Source organism: Podarcis raffonei, chromosome 3 (assembly GCF_027172205.1).
Source record: "Podarcis raffonei isolate rPodRaf1 chromosome 3, rPodRaf1.pri, whole genome shotgun sequence".
Classification (NCBI taxonomy): Eukaryota; Metazoa; Chordata; class Lepidosauria; order Squamata; family Lacertidae; genus Podarcis; species Podarcis raffonei.
Window position 1 is genome coordinate 116,638,565 of NC_070604.1, and position 18,466 is coordinate 116,657,030.

At 43.4% G+C, this 18,466-nt stretch overlaps 1 long non-coding RNA gene across 1 annotated transcript; it reads right to left on the reverse strand.

Annotated features, from left to right (window-relative positions):
* Positions 1-6,483: 6,483 nt before the first annotated feature.
* LOC128411396 (uncharacterized) lies at positions 6,484-9,327 on the reverse strand. Its single transcript, XR_008329782.1, has 3 exons — positions 9,231-9,327; positions 8,202-8,329; positions 6,484-6,621 (listed from the first exon to the last, which is right to left on the reverse strand). It is a non-coding gene; the product is annotated as an uncharacterized LOC128411396 (long non-coding RNA).
* Between the last annotated feature and the right edge of the window lie 9,139 nt (positions 9,328-18,466).

An 18,466-nucleotide genomic window follows, 5' to 3' on the forward strand; every position in this document is an offset into this window, starting at 1 on the left:
ATGCATGGGGTGTGTGTGTAAAGAAGTCAAATTGATGCAAAAATGCAGAGGACCAGACTGAAGCCTGGAAAAACGAGGAACCGATATAGACAGATTTGCCTGACCCTCAGCAGATGGCAGCTGCAGTCTCAAACATTTTGAAGGTATCATGAAAAATCTCTAATAATAATAATAATAATAATAATAATAATAATAATAATAAATGAACTTTTTGAGCTATTTTTAAGACTTCTGACATGGGGTGCCATGTGCCTTGATTTTCCTGGATATCCCAGTGATTTTCAGCCAGACAATGCTTCCAGCTGCTGTATTCTGGCCATGTCCAGGGAATTCTGAATGCAGGGCAACTCTATAGCTGCTACAGAGAATGTGAGGTAGCTTAGAAGTAAAAAACTAAGAGCAGTTTATATGGGAACTGAAGAAATTTGGTCAGATTTGCCTGACCCTCAGCAGATGGCAGCTGTAGTCTCAAACGTTTTGAAGGTACCCTTCAAAATCTCAAATAACAACAATAATAAAATGACGAGGTATAGTCGAAATGCTCTGGGGTCATGAAGAGTCGGACACGACTAAACGACTAAACAACAATGGTAGAAATAAACAAGTAAGAGCAGTTTATATGCAAACTGAAGAAATTCGGACAGATCTAGGAGGGGGTCTTTGAATTTATTTATTGCATAAAATTCATATACTGCTTGATTGTAGAAAACCTCAAAGCAGTCAACTCTCGTGCGACTCCTATACCTGAAGGCAGAGAAGCAAAACATATTCTCAGCTCCTTGTTACTGAAACAGAGGGAGCAAGAACAATGACATAAATGTATTTACTGTTCTGAATGTCGTGTGACATGAACAGGCTACAAGATGCCCGACTTCCCTGTCGCAGGCTAGGCATGAGAACCAGGTTCAAAATCCTAACTCAGCCATGTGGTTAACTGGGCAATATTTGTTTAAGCCTGCATTTTTCAGACTCTCTGTGCTAAAGAGCTTGCTTGGCCTCTGCCTCTGATGAACCTCGTCATTATTTTGCAGTGATCTTGGATGTCAAGAACCCACCCCAATTGCCAAAGGGGCATCTGGAGCAAGTAGAGGGCTTCTTTCACAAGCTACATCCGCATGCCGTACTGCCTGCCATTTCAAACGACATCGTTCTCATAGTTTTGTGAGTTCTTGAATACATATGAGCAAGACTCTCTGTGTTCCATCTAAAATAAATGCACCTGCCCAACCATTTGGCCCAACCATTTGCGGCTCCTAAAACTTCATGGGGCGTTGCATGCAGTCATAAGGAGTAGAAATCCTTTTAAAATGCTGGCTAATAGCACATCCTGTGATTTTTCTATGGTGCTCTGATCCCAAACAGAGGCCAGCAGAGGTTGACAGAGCTAGATGGAGAAAGACATCTGCTGTATCCAACCTGGAGCAATGGAGATTTGGTCACAGCCTTAGCTATTCAACAGATGCTGCATGTAACAGAATATTGTAATGCAAGCCTTGCCAGCTTAGCCAATGCATTGGGGGTAGAGATCCAAGTATGTTTTGAGGGGAGACACTAAGGACTCAGCTACACAGCTACGAATAAAACGTTTTAAACCTGTTGTAAAGTGCAATACACAAACGCGACCCTAGATGGTGAAAGTCAGCTATGCAAAATTCATTGCATTTTTCAAAACTTTTTTTTAAAAAAAGCATTTTCACAGCGTTTTTTATACGTGTGCAGATTTCACCTAAAATAAATATTCTCAACAATTTGTTTAAAAATTGTTATTTTTTTATTATAATCATACTTTATTAGTTATACCCAACTCATCTGGCTGGGTTTCCCCAGCTAAATATAATATGTTGAAATTGCAGAATGACAATGGGAGAGTGTGGTAGATCACTGCCAGTTTTTTATATTGCATGGTGGGTGGCAACCTGTTGGACGTTGGATGTGCCTGCTTTAGGCCATCTTTCAGCAACCTGGGACCCTGCAGTTGCAGGACCACAATTCCACACCTCCCTGACCACTGACCATGCTGGCTGGGTTTGATGGGAATTGTAGTGGAAGACTGGCAACATCTACCTCAGGGAGCTCTTACAGAGGTGTGCAGCATTTGCGGTGCGGTGGGCATGTCCCGATCTTTTTCCAGCCAGTTAAGCAAAACTCCAGCATACACTTCCCTTTGGCTTTGTCACATTCTTCATCCGATTGTGGTTCGTGAGATGGTGTAGAAGCATCAGCTTAAGGCAAGAAAGAAAAACATTGGTTCGCTTCGAGTTAGGGCTCCTTGCCAGCTACAGCGTTCTAAGTCCGTTCTCTGCTTTCTGCAGCTAATCAGAAGCTGAGCTTTGGTTTCTGAACCTTTTGGAAGTCGAACGGACTTCCCAGACAGATTACGTTCGACTTCCAAGGTACGACTGTATAAATGTCCTAGGGTCGATCTTTATAATCCTCAATCTCAAAAACAAGATACCTGGTTATTTTACATTAAAAAGAAAGAAAGAAAGACATGGTAGAGATCCAAGTATGTTTTAAGGGGAAACACTAAGGACTCAGCTACACAGCTGAGAATAAAACGTTTTAAATGTGTTGTAAAATGCAGTATTCAAATGTGACACTAGATGGTGAAAGTGAGCTGTGCAAAATTCAATGTATTTTTCAAAACATTTTTTTAAAAAAGAAAGCATTTTCACAGTTTTTTAAAAATATGTGTGTAGATTCCACCTAAAATAAATATTCTGAGAGAAATTGCTCAAGAATATATAGTTTGGGAGAAGTTTTCTTTTTTTAAAATGTGAAAGCAGATAAGAATTCTGGATGTAAATAGCCAAAGTTGGCGCTCTCTGGAAATAGATTACTTCATTGTTTATTAAAAGCCGCACTGAATGACACAGACTATTGCTGTTCTTGTCTCATACAACTACAGTGGTACCTCAGGTTACATACGCTTCAGGTTACAGACTCCGCTAACACAGAAATAGTACCTTGGGTTAAGAACTTTGCCTCAGGATGAGAACAGAAATCGCGTGGCGGTGGTGCGGCAGCAGCGGGAGACCCCATTAGCTAAAGTGGTGCTTCAGGTTAAGAACAGTTTCAGGTTAAGAACGGACCTCTGGAACGAAGTTTGTATGTAACCAGAGGTACCACTGTACAGTGGACGAGCAGGCAAAACAGCTTTTCCAGAGGCATCTCGTCAGGGTGCTTTTACTCAAGTTTGCAACTACCGTTGGGCAGATCTGTCAATTCTTGTTAAATCCAATTTTTCATTTTCCCCTGTCTTTTATTCAGTTTTCCACGCCTAGCTACGTTTACTCAAAAGTAAGCCACTCGCCCTCCTAGTTCTGCAGGGTTGCTGAACTCCCCTCCCTCTCCAGCTCCAGCCTAGCCACTGACTGCCCCCTCCCCACGGTAAAGGGGGAATGGGACATGTCAGGGCGTCTTGGCTGTTGTGGGGTGTAATCATTTGTTATTATTTTTTTATCATAATCATAATTTATTATTTATACCCTGCCCACGGACTTCCCAAACAGATTCCGTTCAACTTCCAAAGTACGACTGTATAAATGTCCTAGGGTCGATCTTAATAATACTCACTATCAAAAACAAGATACCTGGTTATTTTACATTAAAAAGAAAGAAAGAAAGGAAGAAATGGATGGTTCAATTTCTCTGAAAAAGGTTTATGGCATCTGTCCAAGATTATGAGCTTTTCGCATCTGAACTAATTTAAATTTCCTTTGTTTGAATTTAAGATTTCATTTGAAACCATGCTCTTTTCCACAAGCCACAACATGACGGAAATGTTAAGAAATAAAACCAAATCATTTTTTAAAACAAAATAATAAAACTTTCTCTTTTAACCCTCCACTCCCCCCCCCCCCGCAAACCACCCTCACATTAATATTTATAATATTTTTTGTGCGTGTAAGACATAGCAAACAGCACTGTTTCTGGGAACTTTGCCATTGGTAAGAAAACTCCTTCCCCGTTATAGCAGCATTGCTGGATATTTCAGTGCCTGCCACAATCTAAGCATACTCTGTACAATACCTGAATCCCTTAGCAGGAAGAGGGAAGAAAAGAAGAAAAAAACAGAGATCAAGTAGGAGAACTTCATGTCTGCTTTGATTTGCTGGAAATTCTGAGATCGCACAGAGGAGGAACAGAAGGTCTCCTTATTTATAGGTCGTCGAACAACAGCAGCCCCTAGAGGGAGAGAGGAGGAGGAGTTTGAGGTACAGTCATGTAAAGCAGAGATGGGGCCACATTCCCTTCTGAATGACTTTCTGGGGGCCACAAACCAGGGCTGGGTAGGGGCAGAAACAGTTATGAGACCCCCAAGCCATCTGAAGTCAGCTCTGTATAGGGAAGTTTTTAAATGTTTCCTTTTTGTTGTTGTTTAGTCATTTAGTCATGTCCGACTCTTCGTGACCCCATGGACTAGAGCACGCCAGGCACCCCTGTCTTCCACTGCCTACCAACTCATGTTGGTAGCTTTGAGAACACTGTCCAACCATCTCGTCCTCTGTCGTCCAGTTCTCCTTGTGCCGTCAATCTTTCCCAACATCACAGTCCAAGAAGATGGCAGAAAGTGAGGAGGAATTAAAGAACCTTTTAATCAGGGTGAAAGAGGAGAGCACAAAATATGGTCTGAAGCTCAGCATCAAAAAAACTAAAATCATGGCTACCTCCTGGCAAAGATCACTGCAGATGGTGACAGACAGCAGTCACGAAATTAAAAGATGCCTGCTTCTTGGGAGAAAAGCAATGACAAACCTAGACAGCATCTTAAAAAGCAGAGACATCACCTTGCCGACAAAGGTCCGTATAGTTAAAGCCATGGTTTTCCCAGTAGTGATGTATGGAAGTGAGAGCTGGACCATAAAGAAGGCTGATCGCCGAAGAATTGATGCTTTTGAATTATGGTGCTGGAGGAGACTCCTGAGAGTCCCATGGACTGCAAGAAGATCAAACCTCTCCATTCTTAAGGAAATCAGCCCTGAGTGCTCATTGGAAGGACAGATCCTGAAGCTGATGCCCCAATACTTTGGCCACCTTGTGAGAAGAGAAGACTCTCCGGAATAACCCCTGATGTTGGGAAAGACTGAGGGTACAAGGAGAAGGGGACGAGATGGTTGGACAGTGGTTGGACAATGTTCTTGAAGCTACCAGCATGAGTTTGACCAAACTGCGGGAGGCATTGGAAGACAGGAGTGCCTGGCATGCTCTGGTCCATGGGGTCACGAAGAGTCAGACATGACTAAACGACTAAACAACAACAACAACAGCCCAACACCCTGTAGCGAAGTTGAATTATGTTCTTCAGGACTTGATTTAAGGCCCTGCCCATAGATGGCAATCTGTAAACATCCCATGAGGAAGCCACTACTAATAGACCATGACATTCAGGATAAGGTCTCAGAGATAAGGTGTTCTTTTCAATGTCTGCATAAATACGAGTTTGTGTTTGTTTGTGTATTCAAGCATGTTGTTCCTGATCAGTTGAAGACATTTTGAGAGGAAGCCCATTTACTAGATTTTTATCCATTTGGACTAAAACCCCTTTGGCCTAAAGAGTTTCGGAAGGAGGCTGCAAAGGCTGGTGCTCTGGGGCCCAAAGGTGAGGCACACCTGTCCACACGGTCTGAGGGGCCACTAGTCACCCTCCCTCACAGGACCACAACCAAACAGGTGGGCAAGCAGGGGACAAAAGCAGAGTTCACCTGCCTGGTTACTCACTCAGTAAGAGCAGCTCGAAAGGGAAACACTTGATGAGGTGAACAAATGGGAGCATATATTATGACCTGCCACCATTCCTTCAGGAATTGCAGGGAAGAAAACATGCCTGCCTCTGTGTTCCATCTTGGGGTAGAATAGTGGGGAATGGCTGTAAAGCTGAAATGGGTTTTAAGCGAGGCTGCACTTTAGTGGTAGAGTTCAATGTTTGTATGAGGGAAAGGTCCTAAGTTCGCCCTCTGTGTCTGCAGGTAGGGGTCAGATGAGACTCCCATTTGAAAATCTGGAGAGTTTATACTAGTCCAAGTAAGACAATACTTGTAAGAAATGATAAAGTCACCTTTTCACTCAAGGCTGTAACTGCTGAAAACCTCAGGCATAATGTTGCTTTCATTCACATAAAGATACAGATAAAGGACTCCTGTCAGCTAAGTCCATCCAAAGGAGACTATGGGGTTGCAGCGCTCATCTCATTTTCAGGCTGAGGGAGCTGGCGTTTGTTCTCAGACAGCTTTTCAGGTCATGTGGCCCACATGACTAAACTGTTTCTGACACAATGGGACATCGTGATGGAAACCAGAGTGCACAGAAACACTGTTTACCTTCCCGCCACAGCAGTACCTATTTATCTACTTGCTCTGGTGTGCTTTCAAACTGCTAGGTTGGCAGGAGCTTTGAAGGCACTTTGAAATAAAGTTGCTTATTCAGCTGTGGGAACGCACAGAGACACAGAGACACAAAGAACATAGGTGCTCAAATGCATGATTTTTAATTAGCAGAAGAAGGGAAACAATCACCAGAGAATCAGCTCCATTAAAAGCGCAAATGCGAAGCGAAGCGGGTTGCAGAGGCCATGAAAATGTTCAGGCTATGGATGTAATGCAGCCAACATCCTGACGTTATCTGTGCGAAAGAGAACATGGTCAGATTCTGCAGTTTTTAATGCTGTATTACATAGATAATCATGAACAAAAAGCTGAACACATTCAGATGCAAAACACAAACACAGATTTTAATATAAAGAGGAGAAATACATTGGTTGGGGGCTTATCCTTTAAATCATGCTGTGGCTCGCCAGATGTTATGGGAGCCCACCTCCCATTGGCCCCAACAGCCAGTATGGCAAGGGATCAAGGGTGAGGGAGATCTGTAGGCTGGCAACATCTGGAGAAACACAGATCGGCCTTTCCTGACTTGAATAGGTTCTGAGCATGATAATTTGTTGTTTGCCCCTTAAAAATACTGACTAACTTTGTTGGGTGGTATATTGGATTGGATGTAGTGAATACATATATTTTAATAGTGGACAGATGAAAAATCAGAAGTTCCTTCTTTTCTGAATCTTATTTTTTCTACCTTTCTCTTTTAACCTCTTTTCTCCTCTATTTCTTTCTTTGTCTCTTCTTCCCCCTTTTTGTGTTTTTACTGTATTTAGATAGTCTTGGTGTGGTTAAAAAAAGGGAAATGGATATGAAGTTTTGTATTTTTCTCTGTGAATCTTAATAATATTTATTAATATTTATTATTTGTGTTTTTACTGTATTTAGATAGTCTTGGTGTGGTTAAAAAAAGGGGAAAAGGATATTAAGTTTTGTATTTTTCTCTGTGAATCTTAATAATATTTATTAGAGAAAAATACAGAATAACTTGAAGTACACCAGTGGTTTGAATCCACCTCTCCTCCTAACATAATACATGATGTCAAATATTAGAATTTAATATTTTTTAAAGCTTAGTAAGACCAAAGCAATTCATTCTGATTGTTTTATTTCCACTATTCTTCACGTAACCTAGGTTTTGTGTTATTTTTTTGCAGAAAAACCCTCGATGTTAGCATGTGTTTCCTAAGGAAAGTATCAGCAACTGCAAATTCTGAGCCACAGCAGGACTTGGTAGAAAAACTAGAACAAAACTGGGGTTTGGAGATGTGAACTGTCTCCTGGAAAAGTCCCCAAAGCATCTCAGTTTCTATATTAACTGTGTCACAATGATCTAGACCCTTTTGTCTTCCTCTTCTGTTACAGATCATAACTAGAAGAGCAGGAGACAGAGAGTTGCCCAGGCTCTGTGCTGCAGCTCAACACCAACATTTCAGAAAGCATCACCAACACACAGTGGGCCAAGTTCATAGGCTCTTCCAGCATGGATGGAATTGAGGTGGGAACCTAACAGCCTATGAAGAAGCATGTAGAAGTTCTGGATGAGTCATATCTTGGCCCCAACAACTTCTACAGATCAGGCACGTGTAACAGGCACAAGAACATGCCAAGCTATTTTTTCACTCTGGCCAGCAGTATTCCTACTTATTGTGTTCTGTATACAAATATGCTATTCTTATTCTCCTGCCGGATACATTAATAGGTCTTAAAAGTCAGCCTGGGTTTTGATTTGCACCCGGACCTCTCCAAACTGGCTTAGATAAAAAGAACCAATGGACAAAAAAATCCTGACAGCAGGGCAGGAGATGCATCTAGAATTCTTACCTATCTTCTGCAGCACCATCTTTTCGGGTTACCACAATGTCCCTTGTGAATTAAGTTTCCTGGGCAAAAGCCATTATAGCACCTGCCACCCATCCTGTGACATTCTGCCTCTGACTTCTGCGCAAGTGCTGTAGGAAAAAGAAAGAACAAGTTGTGTTCTCATTGTCATTCCTGCTAATAGCAGACTCAGCTGGTGGGTGGCAATAGGACTGTAGCCAAATTAATAGAAGCGGCTGTGGCTGGAGCACTGGACAGAGGCACCTTCCCCTATTGGAAACCACCCAAATAACAAGAGAATGATTTCCGGGACTTTTTGGGCAGCCTCACATAGAGTACATTCCATTAACCCTACTTTGAGGTTACCAATGCATGGAATATAATGGTTTGGCTTTCTGTGTCCAGCAATGACCATAGCTAACAAACCAGATGAAATTGGTAAAATACACCCCTGGGCACAGGGGTTATTTGGGGCTCTGTTGACAAAGATGCATCCAAGAACATCCCAAACTCCACATTTCTCCTCCACAGGGACTGCACCATCCTGCACAGTTAACATTTCTTTCTCCTGGACATGGGAATCACCCACACAAATGAGGTCCCATCTTCTCAGCCTTCAAAACAAAGTTTATTGCCCCCCCATCTAATCCACCACTGAAAATTAGGTAAGCAAAAGGAAGAGGAAGAATAATAATATTTGTTTGTTTGTGGTTGCCCCAGCCACACTGGGCAGCTTTCAACAAATTAAAACACAGTAAGACATCAAATCTTGCTTAGCAGCCTGGTTCCTATAGAGCAAGGACTACATCTCCAATCACACATGGTCAGTGGTCAAGGTGACTGGGCTTCAAGGGAATTGGAGCCTCAAAACATCCAAGGATCCATTGGTTGTCCACCATGCTACAGAGCGTGATAGCAAGCAGTTGCATATTTTCTCGAAGTCCCCGTGTAGGGATCCACTGTAGAACTGCTTTGAGCTTTACTACAACCAAGTGGCATATAAATTTTTACGAAATAAATAAATAACCTTACCTGGAGCAGCCATCAGCACAAAGAAGAGAACAGCTGCGAGGAAGGCAAAGATCTTCATGACTGAAAGATTGGATGGTGTTGCAAGAGATGGCGGGATGGAGAGATGCTTGAAAGGTCCTTGTATTTATATGACAAAAAGGAGTATGTCACACCATGGGTTGGACGTCTTGTGGGTGCTGTGCAATATTTTGCTGCAGTTGCATATTAGCACAATTAAGCAAATATCTCCCTAGATAAGTTGGGAAAGGATTCATAAGGAAGTTACAGCCTGAAGACAACAGCCTGTTGTCTAGACATTACTTGTAATTACGGAATTGATGTTAATCAAATGATGCTAATTCCTAGTTTTATGTTTCTTTTCCAAGTCTTCCCCACCATCCTCCACCCTAGAATGCTTAAAAATTGGCAAGCTAAAATCAATCAATTTCAAGGGAAGTCCCAAAGAATCTCAGTAGAGTTAAATCCTTAGCTAAAGACAAATATGCAAACCGGGGGGGGGGGGGAGTTATGGCAGTAACAACTGGCTCTGGGCTGCTTATCACTCAGCTCAATACAGTTTCATGAGAAAATACAAGATACTGCTGTAAAAGCTAAAATGGGATCATGGGGAAAGGTGGTCTATTACCACTTCATGGAATTTTGAAAAAAATAATAAACCTGTGCCGCTAGCGCAATTGTTGATAGATGTGGGGAATATATCCCTAAGTTGTGATCTTACACATCACTTGGGAAAACAGGCGAACTAATACCAGTGTACTGGATGAAGCAAAGATCACCAGTGTTGAAGCAATGATTCTTCAACATCAACTTTGTTGGACTGGTCATGTTGTGCGGTTGCCTGATGATCGTCTTCCAAAGCAACTACAGATCGTCTTCCAAAGCAACTTAAAAATGGAAAGCATAATGCTGGCGGTCAACAAAAGAGGTTTAAAGACTCAAGGCAAATTAAAAAACAAGTAGTATAAACACCGACAACTGGGAAACACTGGCCTGTGAGCGCTCCAATTGGAGAACAGCCTTTACCAAAGGTTTCATGGGCTTTGAAGACACTCGAACTCAGGACGCAAGGGAGAAACATGCTAAGAGGAAGGCACGCTTGGCAAATCCACACCGTGATCAGCTCCCACCCGGGAACCAATGTCCCCACTGTGGAAGGACATGTGGATCCAGAATTGGCCTCCACAGTCACTTACAGACTCATTGCTAAAACCGTGTTTATGGAAGACAATCTTACTTGGCTACAAGTGATCGTCAAAGAAGAAGAAGAAGAAGAAGATCCCTCAGTTGGTTCCAAGAAAATACAATATATATGCCTGTTAGAAGATTTAGTTATGAAAGCATGGGCAACCAGAGACCACTAACGAAAGCAAAACAAATTATGCTGAACAAGGGAAGTAGGGGCTCACATGCAATAACCCTGATACTATCATGAGCACAAATCATTGTGAATGCCCAGTAAAAAGGATACCTGGAGGGTTCAATACCTTTCCTTCACTGAGCATTCATTCTGATTTGTTATCACAGGGTTCATGGAACAATGCACATTGACATCCTGCATTCATCCTGATTTTCTTGAGAGGTCTTCACATACAGGGCCGGATTTAGGTTTGATGAGGTCCCAAGCTACTGAAAGTAATGAGGCCCTTGATATGTCCAGCTGTCCTTTGTCAACAACAAATTGTCACTGCTTCATGTGTTGAATATGTGCTGTGTTGTAATTTATGGATCTAATAGGTGTCTAAAGCCATTTGTGCATAACAAAATATGTATTTTATCAAAATACTTGTTGAATTGAAATACAATTAAGAAGAAATTGTTTTTTATCTTATATTTTGGAAATGTACATCCAGTTTTTCCCCCTTTATTTTTTGGGGGGGCCCTCAAGAGCTTTTTGGGGCCCTAAACTATAGGTTGTTTGGCTTATACGTAAATCTGGCACTGTTCACATATCTTCCATTTTAGGCATTCATTGATACCACATTTTAAAATGCATTTCCCAACCAGTGACAATCTCTGGAGGTGTCCTAAGGACCTCATTTTCTAATTTTACAGTTCATCACATTTCAACACTGGCTTGCAAATTACTTTAAAAAAAAATTCTCATGAAAATTCCTCAACCTTTTCATTAACATTTTTTTTTTTACAGATTTGCATACAATCTGGAATAATAAACATCCCAATTTGTGTATTGCTTGGTCTAAACATGGCACACAACAGGGGCCTGTACCTAGTATAGTTTCAACAGAGAATGCATCTTCTGAATAGAAAGGAGGTCTGTGGACCTTTCCAGGACAGTTCTGATCCAATAGGAAACTATTGATGCAATGTTTCAGTGGTAGCATTACTTGGTTTGAATCTCCTTTGGGTGAGTCGACACTGGCATTTTTGTAAAATTGCTTTATTTACAAACATTCAAGTAGCACATAAATTGCTTTTAATTCTTTTTTACAAATTTGCAGACAGCATGCAAGTTGAGGCAAACAGATTCACTACCCTACGTTGGACAAAAACAACCATTTCTTCAGCTAGGGTACAAATCTTGTTTGGTCAGGATTTTGATGCAAACCTACCTGACCCCCACTTTCAGAAACATGTGTATATATAGTATTGGTGAAAATGGCATATATAGGATATATTGCTTGCAGAAATGTTTGTGTCAGCAAAATTGCACACAGAACGGTGTAGACATATGGGGAGAAATTTGCACTAAAATACTGGTGAATCTTCATGAGGACATTTTCCATTTAAAAAAGAAGCCACAAACGGATTCAGAAATGTGGTTAGCAGGAACTTAAAACTGGAAAAAAAAGAAGAAACTGAGAGAAATGAAACTGAGAGATTCATCCATCCTTCAGCTTCCCTAAGGCACCAGTATGATAACTGCCAGGTCAGCCCTGGTCAGTATTGACAATGGTCAAGAATGAGGGCAGTTGCAATCCAAGATATCTGGAAGACACCAGTTTGGGGGAGACTCTCATAAGCGATGGGCTCATAATTGCAAAGCCTTTCCTTCGACGGGCAATAGATTCCACCCACTTGCTGTGTACTGATCAAGCATGACAGGAAGCCGTTGATCAATCTTAGGTGTGCCCGATTCTCATTACAGATTTGCATCCCTACAGATATCTCACTCTTCCTTCCCAGAAGCAATGTGAAGTAGTGTTTTGAAACCAGCCAAATTGGCCGTTTTGCTTAAATAATTGTCAACAACAGCGTTGGAGACAGAAGTATGTCACACGGGTTTACAGACAGAGCTCAGGGGAAACACCGGTCCTGAAAGACCTACATTGGCTCCCAGTACATTTCCGAGCACAATTCAAAGTGCTGATGTTTGAAGCCCTAAACGGCCTTGGTCCTGTATACCTGAAGGAGCATATCCACCCCCCATCGTCCGGCCCGGAGACTGAGATCCAGCTCTGAGGGCCTTCTGGCGGTTCCCTCACTGTGAGAAGTGAAGCTACAGGGAACCAGGCAGAGGGCCTCCTCAGTAGTGGTGCCCACCCTGTTGAATGCCCTCCCATCAGATGTCAAGGAAATAAACAAAAATCTGACTTTTAGAAGACATCTGAATGCAGCCTTGTTTATGGAATAATAATAATGATGATGATGATGATGATGATGATGTTGGGAGCCACCAAGAGTGGCTGGGGAAACCCAGCCAGATGTGTTGGGTATTAATAATAATAATAATAATAATTATTATTATTATTATTATTAAACTAACCTGGTAACTTTGCAACTTTGTTTGCAGACCTACACACAGACGCCTTTCAATGAAGTTTTGAGGCAGAGGATTCCAAGTTCACCCACTGCCTTCTCCCATTACCAATACAGTGTGCTTCTGTTGTAGAGGTCATCACTAGAGACCAGACACTTCCTGTTGATCTTTGGCTAACTGGACCAGTGTCCCAATCTTCCATTATTGCACTATACTTCTTTCTAGCCTTCTGGTGTCAGAAATGGCTATTCCTAAATATATGTCCAGGAATGCCCCTTACTTCAGCCATCTTTCAATTCCTGCCGTGTGAGAGGGATCCTCAGAGAGTGAGGAAAGAGAGTAAGACCTCAGAGTTTGCTCTCAGTGGACTTCCCCTAGTCAGGGCCACCTGCCACCATTTGTGTTGCAAGAAGAATAAAAGGAAAGAGAAGGAGACAGGCAAAGATCAGTGTAAAGCTTGTTGGAGCTGGAGACTCTGCCATGCAGCTACTGACCACCACTAGGAAGGATGCTAACGAATACTTTAATGTTATGATTGTGATTCTATTAAAGTATCTTTATTCCTTGCAAGCCACCCTGGAAGGATTTGTATCCTGACATCATCATCACCAACATTTATCCTATCTGGCTGGGTTTCCCCAGCCCCTCTGGGCATCTCCCAATAGAATATTAAAAACATGATAAAACATCAAACATTAAAAACTTCCCTAAACAAGGCTGCCTTCAAATGTCTTCTAAAAGTCAGATAGTTGTTTACTTCCTTGACATCTGATGGGGGGGGGCGCGTTCCACAGGGTGGGTGCTACTACCGAGAAGGCCCTCTGCCTAGTTCCCTGTAACCTCACTTCTTGCAGTGAGGGAACTGCCAGAAGGCCCCTGGAGGCTGAACGATGGGGGTGGAGATGCTCCTTCAGGTATACTGGGCCGAGGCCCTATACCTGACAGGAGGGACATAAGCCATTGTAATATATAAATTCTTTGCACATCTCTACTCTGGAGACAGCAACGCAGGAACGCTAGTGACTTCAGGGGACATACTGAAACAAATGATTAGGGACGGCCATTTCTCCACAATTCTCCACCCTTCTGAGTAATACCCCTCCCCACCTTCTCACTATATAGAAGGATCTGGCAACTTCTGTTTCAGTGTATCTGAAGAAGTGTGCATGCACACGAAAGCTCATACCAAGAACTAACTTAGTTGGTCTTTAAGGTGCTACTGGAAGGAAAAATTTTTTTTGTTTTGACTATGGCAGACCAACACGGCTACCTATCTGTAACTCCACAATTTAGGTAATGGAGCCTTGGATTCAGAGGGTGGTGCAGGGGGAAGTGACCTTTGGTTGGATAGAGCCCCTTGCATCATTTCCCCAGCTTGAAGCTGGCTACACATTATGCTGGAAGAGGAGAGCATTGGAAGACGGGGAAGCATCGTCACATTGCCTCAGACACTGACCAACTCTTCCCTATACGACACTTTGGTCTGTGCTATAGAGCCTGGTACCAGAACACTCCCCTTCATGGATCACTGCCTTGCCGTGGCGAAGGGGCTTGAATAACTCAGAGAAGCTATGAACTATGCCGAGCAGGGCACCCAAGATGGACAGGTCATAGTGGAGAGTTTTGACCAAACGTGATTCACCTGGAGCAGGAACTGGCAAGCCACTCCAGTATCCCTGCCAAGAAAACTCCATGGACAAAGACAACAGGCATATAAAAGTTATGACGCTGGAAGATGAGCCCCTCAGGTTGGAAGGCGTCCAACATGCTACTGAGGAAGAGCGGAGGACAAGTACAAATAGATTCAGAGCTGATGAAGCGGCTGGGCCAAAGCCGAAAGGTAGCTCAGTTGCGGATATGCCTGGAAGCAAAATGAAAGTCCAATGCTGTAAAGAAAAATATTGCATAGGAACCTGGAAAGATGGAGGGCACGAGGAGAAGGGGACGAAGGGGACGAGATGGTTGGACAGTGTTCTCGAAGCTACCAGCATGAGTTTGACCAAACTGCGGGAGGCAGTGGAAGACAGGAGTGCCTGGCGTGCTCTGGTCCAGGGGGTCACAAAGAGTCAGATACAACTAAACGACTAAACAACAACAACAAAACCACAACACTGGGGAAAAAGTATAGCACACTAATGGAAGGTTGGGACACTGGTTCAGTTGTCCAAAGAGCTGCGGGAAGTGGCCGGTCTCCCAGTGCTGACCTCTACAAGACAAGCATCCTAGTAATGGGAGAAGGGTCAACTCAAAGTTTCATTGAAAGATGTCTGTGTGGGTATGTGCATGTCTGCAACCAAAGCTGCAAAGTCAGCAGGTTAGTTTCAGCTGGGCCCTGTCTGTAAACCCATGTGACACACTTCTGTCTCCATAGCTGTTGCTTACAATTATTTTTGTACAGGAACCATTTTTTCTGGTTTCAAAATTTCCCTTCCATTCCATTTGGGAAGGAAGAGTGAGGTATCTGTGAGGATGTAAATCAGTTACAAGCATCAGGCACACCTAAGATTGGTCAACGCTGCTCTGTCAACAGGACTTGATCATGACACAGCGAGTAGCTGGAATGAATTGCCAGTCGAAGGAAAGGCTTTGCAAATTTGACCCAATCATTTATGCATTGTTAAGTGTTGTTGTCCCCAATATATGCATTTGTATTTGCATTTTTCTGTAATAAAGTCAAACCTCAGTTGTCAAATGTAACCTGTTCTGGAAGCCTGTTCGGCTTCTGAAATGTTCACCAACCGAGGCATGGCTTCCGATTCGTTGCAAGAGCTTCCTTTACTCAAGAGGAAGCTGCTTTGGACATTCAGCTTCCAAAAAAGTTTGAAAACCAGAGCATTTACTCCTGGATTTTCGGTGTTCAGGAGCCAAAACGTTCCAAAACCTAGCTGTTCGGGAGCCAAGGTTTGATTGTATAATTATTTTTTTGTAGACATTGCTTGGTTGATGGACCATAAAGAAGGCTGATCGCCGAAGAATTGATGCTTTTGAATTATGGTGCTGGAGAAGACTCTTGAGAGTCCCATGGACTGCAAGAAGATCAAACGCATCCATTCTTAATGAAATCAGCCCTGAGTGCTCACTGGAAGGACAGATCGTGAAGCTGAGGCTCCAGTACTTTGGCCACCTCATGAGAAGAGAAGACTCCCTGGAGAAGACACTGATGCTGGGAAAGATGGAGGGCACAAGGAGAAGGGGACAACAGAGGACGAGATGGTTGGACAGTGTTCTCGAAGCTACAAACATGAGTCTGACCAAACTGCGGGAGGTAGTGGAGGACAGAGGTGCCTGGCGTGCTCTGGTCCATGGGGTCACGAAGAGTCGGACACGACTAAACGACTAAACAACAACAACAACAAATCACAAAATTCAGGGCAAGGCAGAAAACTGCTGTACTTTGGTGGGATATTGTTTCTGAATCAGATGTGCATTAAAATCTTGTACCCCCAAGTGAAAGAATGTTTGCATCCAGTGTGAGGTAGTGGACCTTTTGCCTTGTGGGAATACCTGCCATTTGCCTCCACTTACAGTATGTGCTGCCTGCAGATTTGCTAAAAAAGAATAAGCAATTTTATAAAAATGTCATAGGTTTCAAATGTCCTGTCATCCAAAGGAAACCAAAACCAAGTAATGATGCTGTTGGAATTTCTCACCAATAGGAACAGGTTAAAGTATCAACCAAGGCCTGCAAAACATGTTACAGTGGTACCTTGTTTTACGGATGGGATCTGTTATGAAGGTCTATTCATAACATGAAAAGCCCACTACTCGAAGTGCCTCGTCTGTGCAGGTGTGTGGCACGATTTAGCACTTCTGTGCATGCGTGAGTGGTGAAACCCAGAAGCAACACATTCTGGTACTTCTGGGTTGCCACGGGACGCAAACCTAAAAAAGACGCAACATGAAGCAGAGGTATGACTGTACTAGTTTTTCTGCATAAGGTGAATCTTCCAAGACTTTTGGACTCTCAAAGAGAAGAAAAGCAGCAGTTCACAAGTGTTCCTCGTGGCCACTGGGTGCTGTTGACCAGATAAGTGGCTATTTGGAAGCTTGCATTCAATGTATTGTTCAGAGTTTGACATGATCATAATCATTCATCTAAAAAGGTAAAGGGACCCCTGACCATTAGGTCCAGTCGTGATCGACTCTGGGGTTGTGGCGCTCATCTCGCTTTATTGGCCGAGGGAGCCGGCGTACAGCTTCCAGGTCATGTGGCTAGCATGACTAAGCCGCTTCTGGCAAACCAGAGCAGCGCACGGAAACGCCGTTTACCTTCCCGCCGGAGCGGTACCTATTTATCTACTTGCACTTTGACGTGCTTTCGAACTGCTAGGTTGGCAATAGCAGGGAGCGAGCAATGGGAGCTCACCCCGTCACGGGGATTTGAACCGCCGACCTTCTGATCGGCAAGTCCTAGGCTCTGTGGTTTAACCCACAGCGCAACCCGCACCCCTAATCATTCATCTGTCACTTTTAAAGAAATAAAAGGCAAACAAGGTGCTATCCTTATCATATGGATAAAAATGGTTTTTTTTTTGTTATTGTTATGACTACTGCTACCCAGGGGCAGAGGAAGGGGGGTGCGGTGGGGGAGGGTCGCCCCGGGTATCACCACTGAGGTGGGTGACAAAAGACTGGGCGGCACTCACCATGGGGCCTGCAGCGCGTCTGAGCCACGCGTCTCTCCTGGGTGGGTTGGGCACACGCAGGCTCCATGCTGCCCAAATGGCCCACCCGCTGCCTCCTCACCAGCTGTAGGGTGGCTGAGTGGCAGACGCTGGAGACCCCGCAGTGCTCCCCGCCCCTATGGGTGGCTTGCCCTGCCCCCGCCCCACCCCTGGGCGCTCTGCCCCAGGCACCCAAGCAGCTTCCTCTGCTGCTGCTGCTACCACTGCTATTGCATACATGAACATGAGTGGTGTCTTGCGAAGCTCATAAACAGGGATAGGCAAACTCAGCCCTCCAGATGTTTTGAGACTACAACTCCCATCACCCCTAGCGAACAGGACCAGTGGTCAGGGATGATGGGAACTGTAGTCTCAAAAGATCTGGAGGGTCGAGTTTGCCTATGTCTGCTCATAAGCATGGCAGGTCCAATCCAAATGTCAACATGGGGAAGAAGAGATTTCTAGCTGCATGGAGCAGCTGCATGCTGGGGTCAAGAAAATGTTTTTAGCAAAATAATAATAATTCTGGAAATGGTAGCAGTTTATGCCACGCCACCAGTTGTGGAGAGAAAATGCATCACAGGGTAGATTAGGCTGAAGTAGCTCATGCTTGCTGCCCCTACCACACCTTTATTTGATGGTGGGTCCCCAGTTCTACAAAAGCTTAAAAATGAACCAGAACTCCAACGTATGAGAGCCTTGGTAGAAGATAAGGTTCCTGAAATTACGATCAATGTTGCCAAATTCTGTGTAGCCGCTATTAGGCGCAGGAAACAAGAGCTTTCCAATGCCAATATGCAGGTGAAGGCAAATACTTAATTTTATTTATGCTGTCTAATTTTAAATTGCTGTTA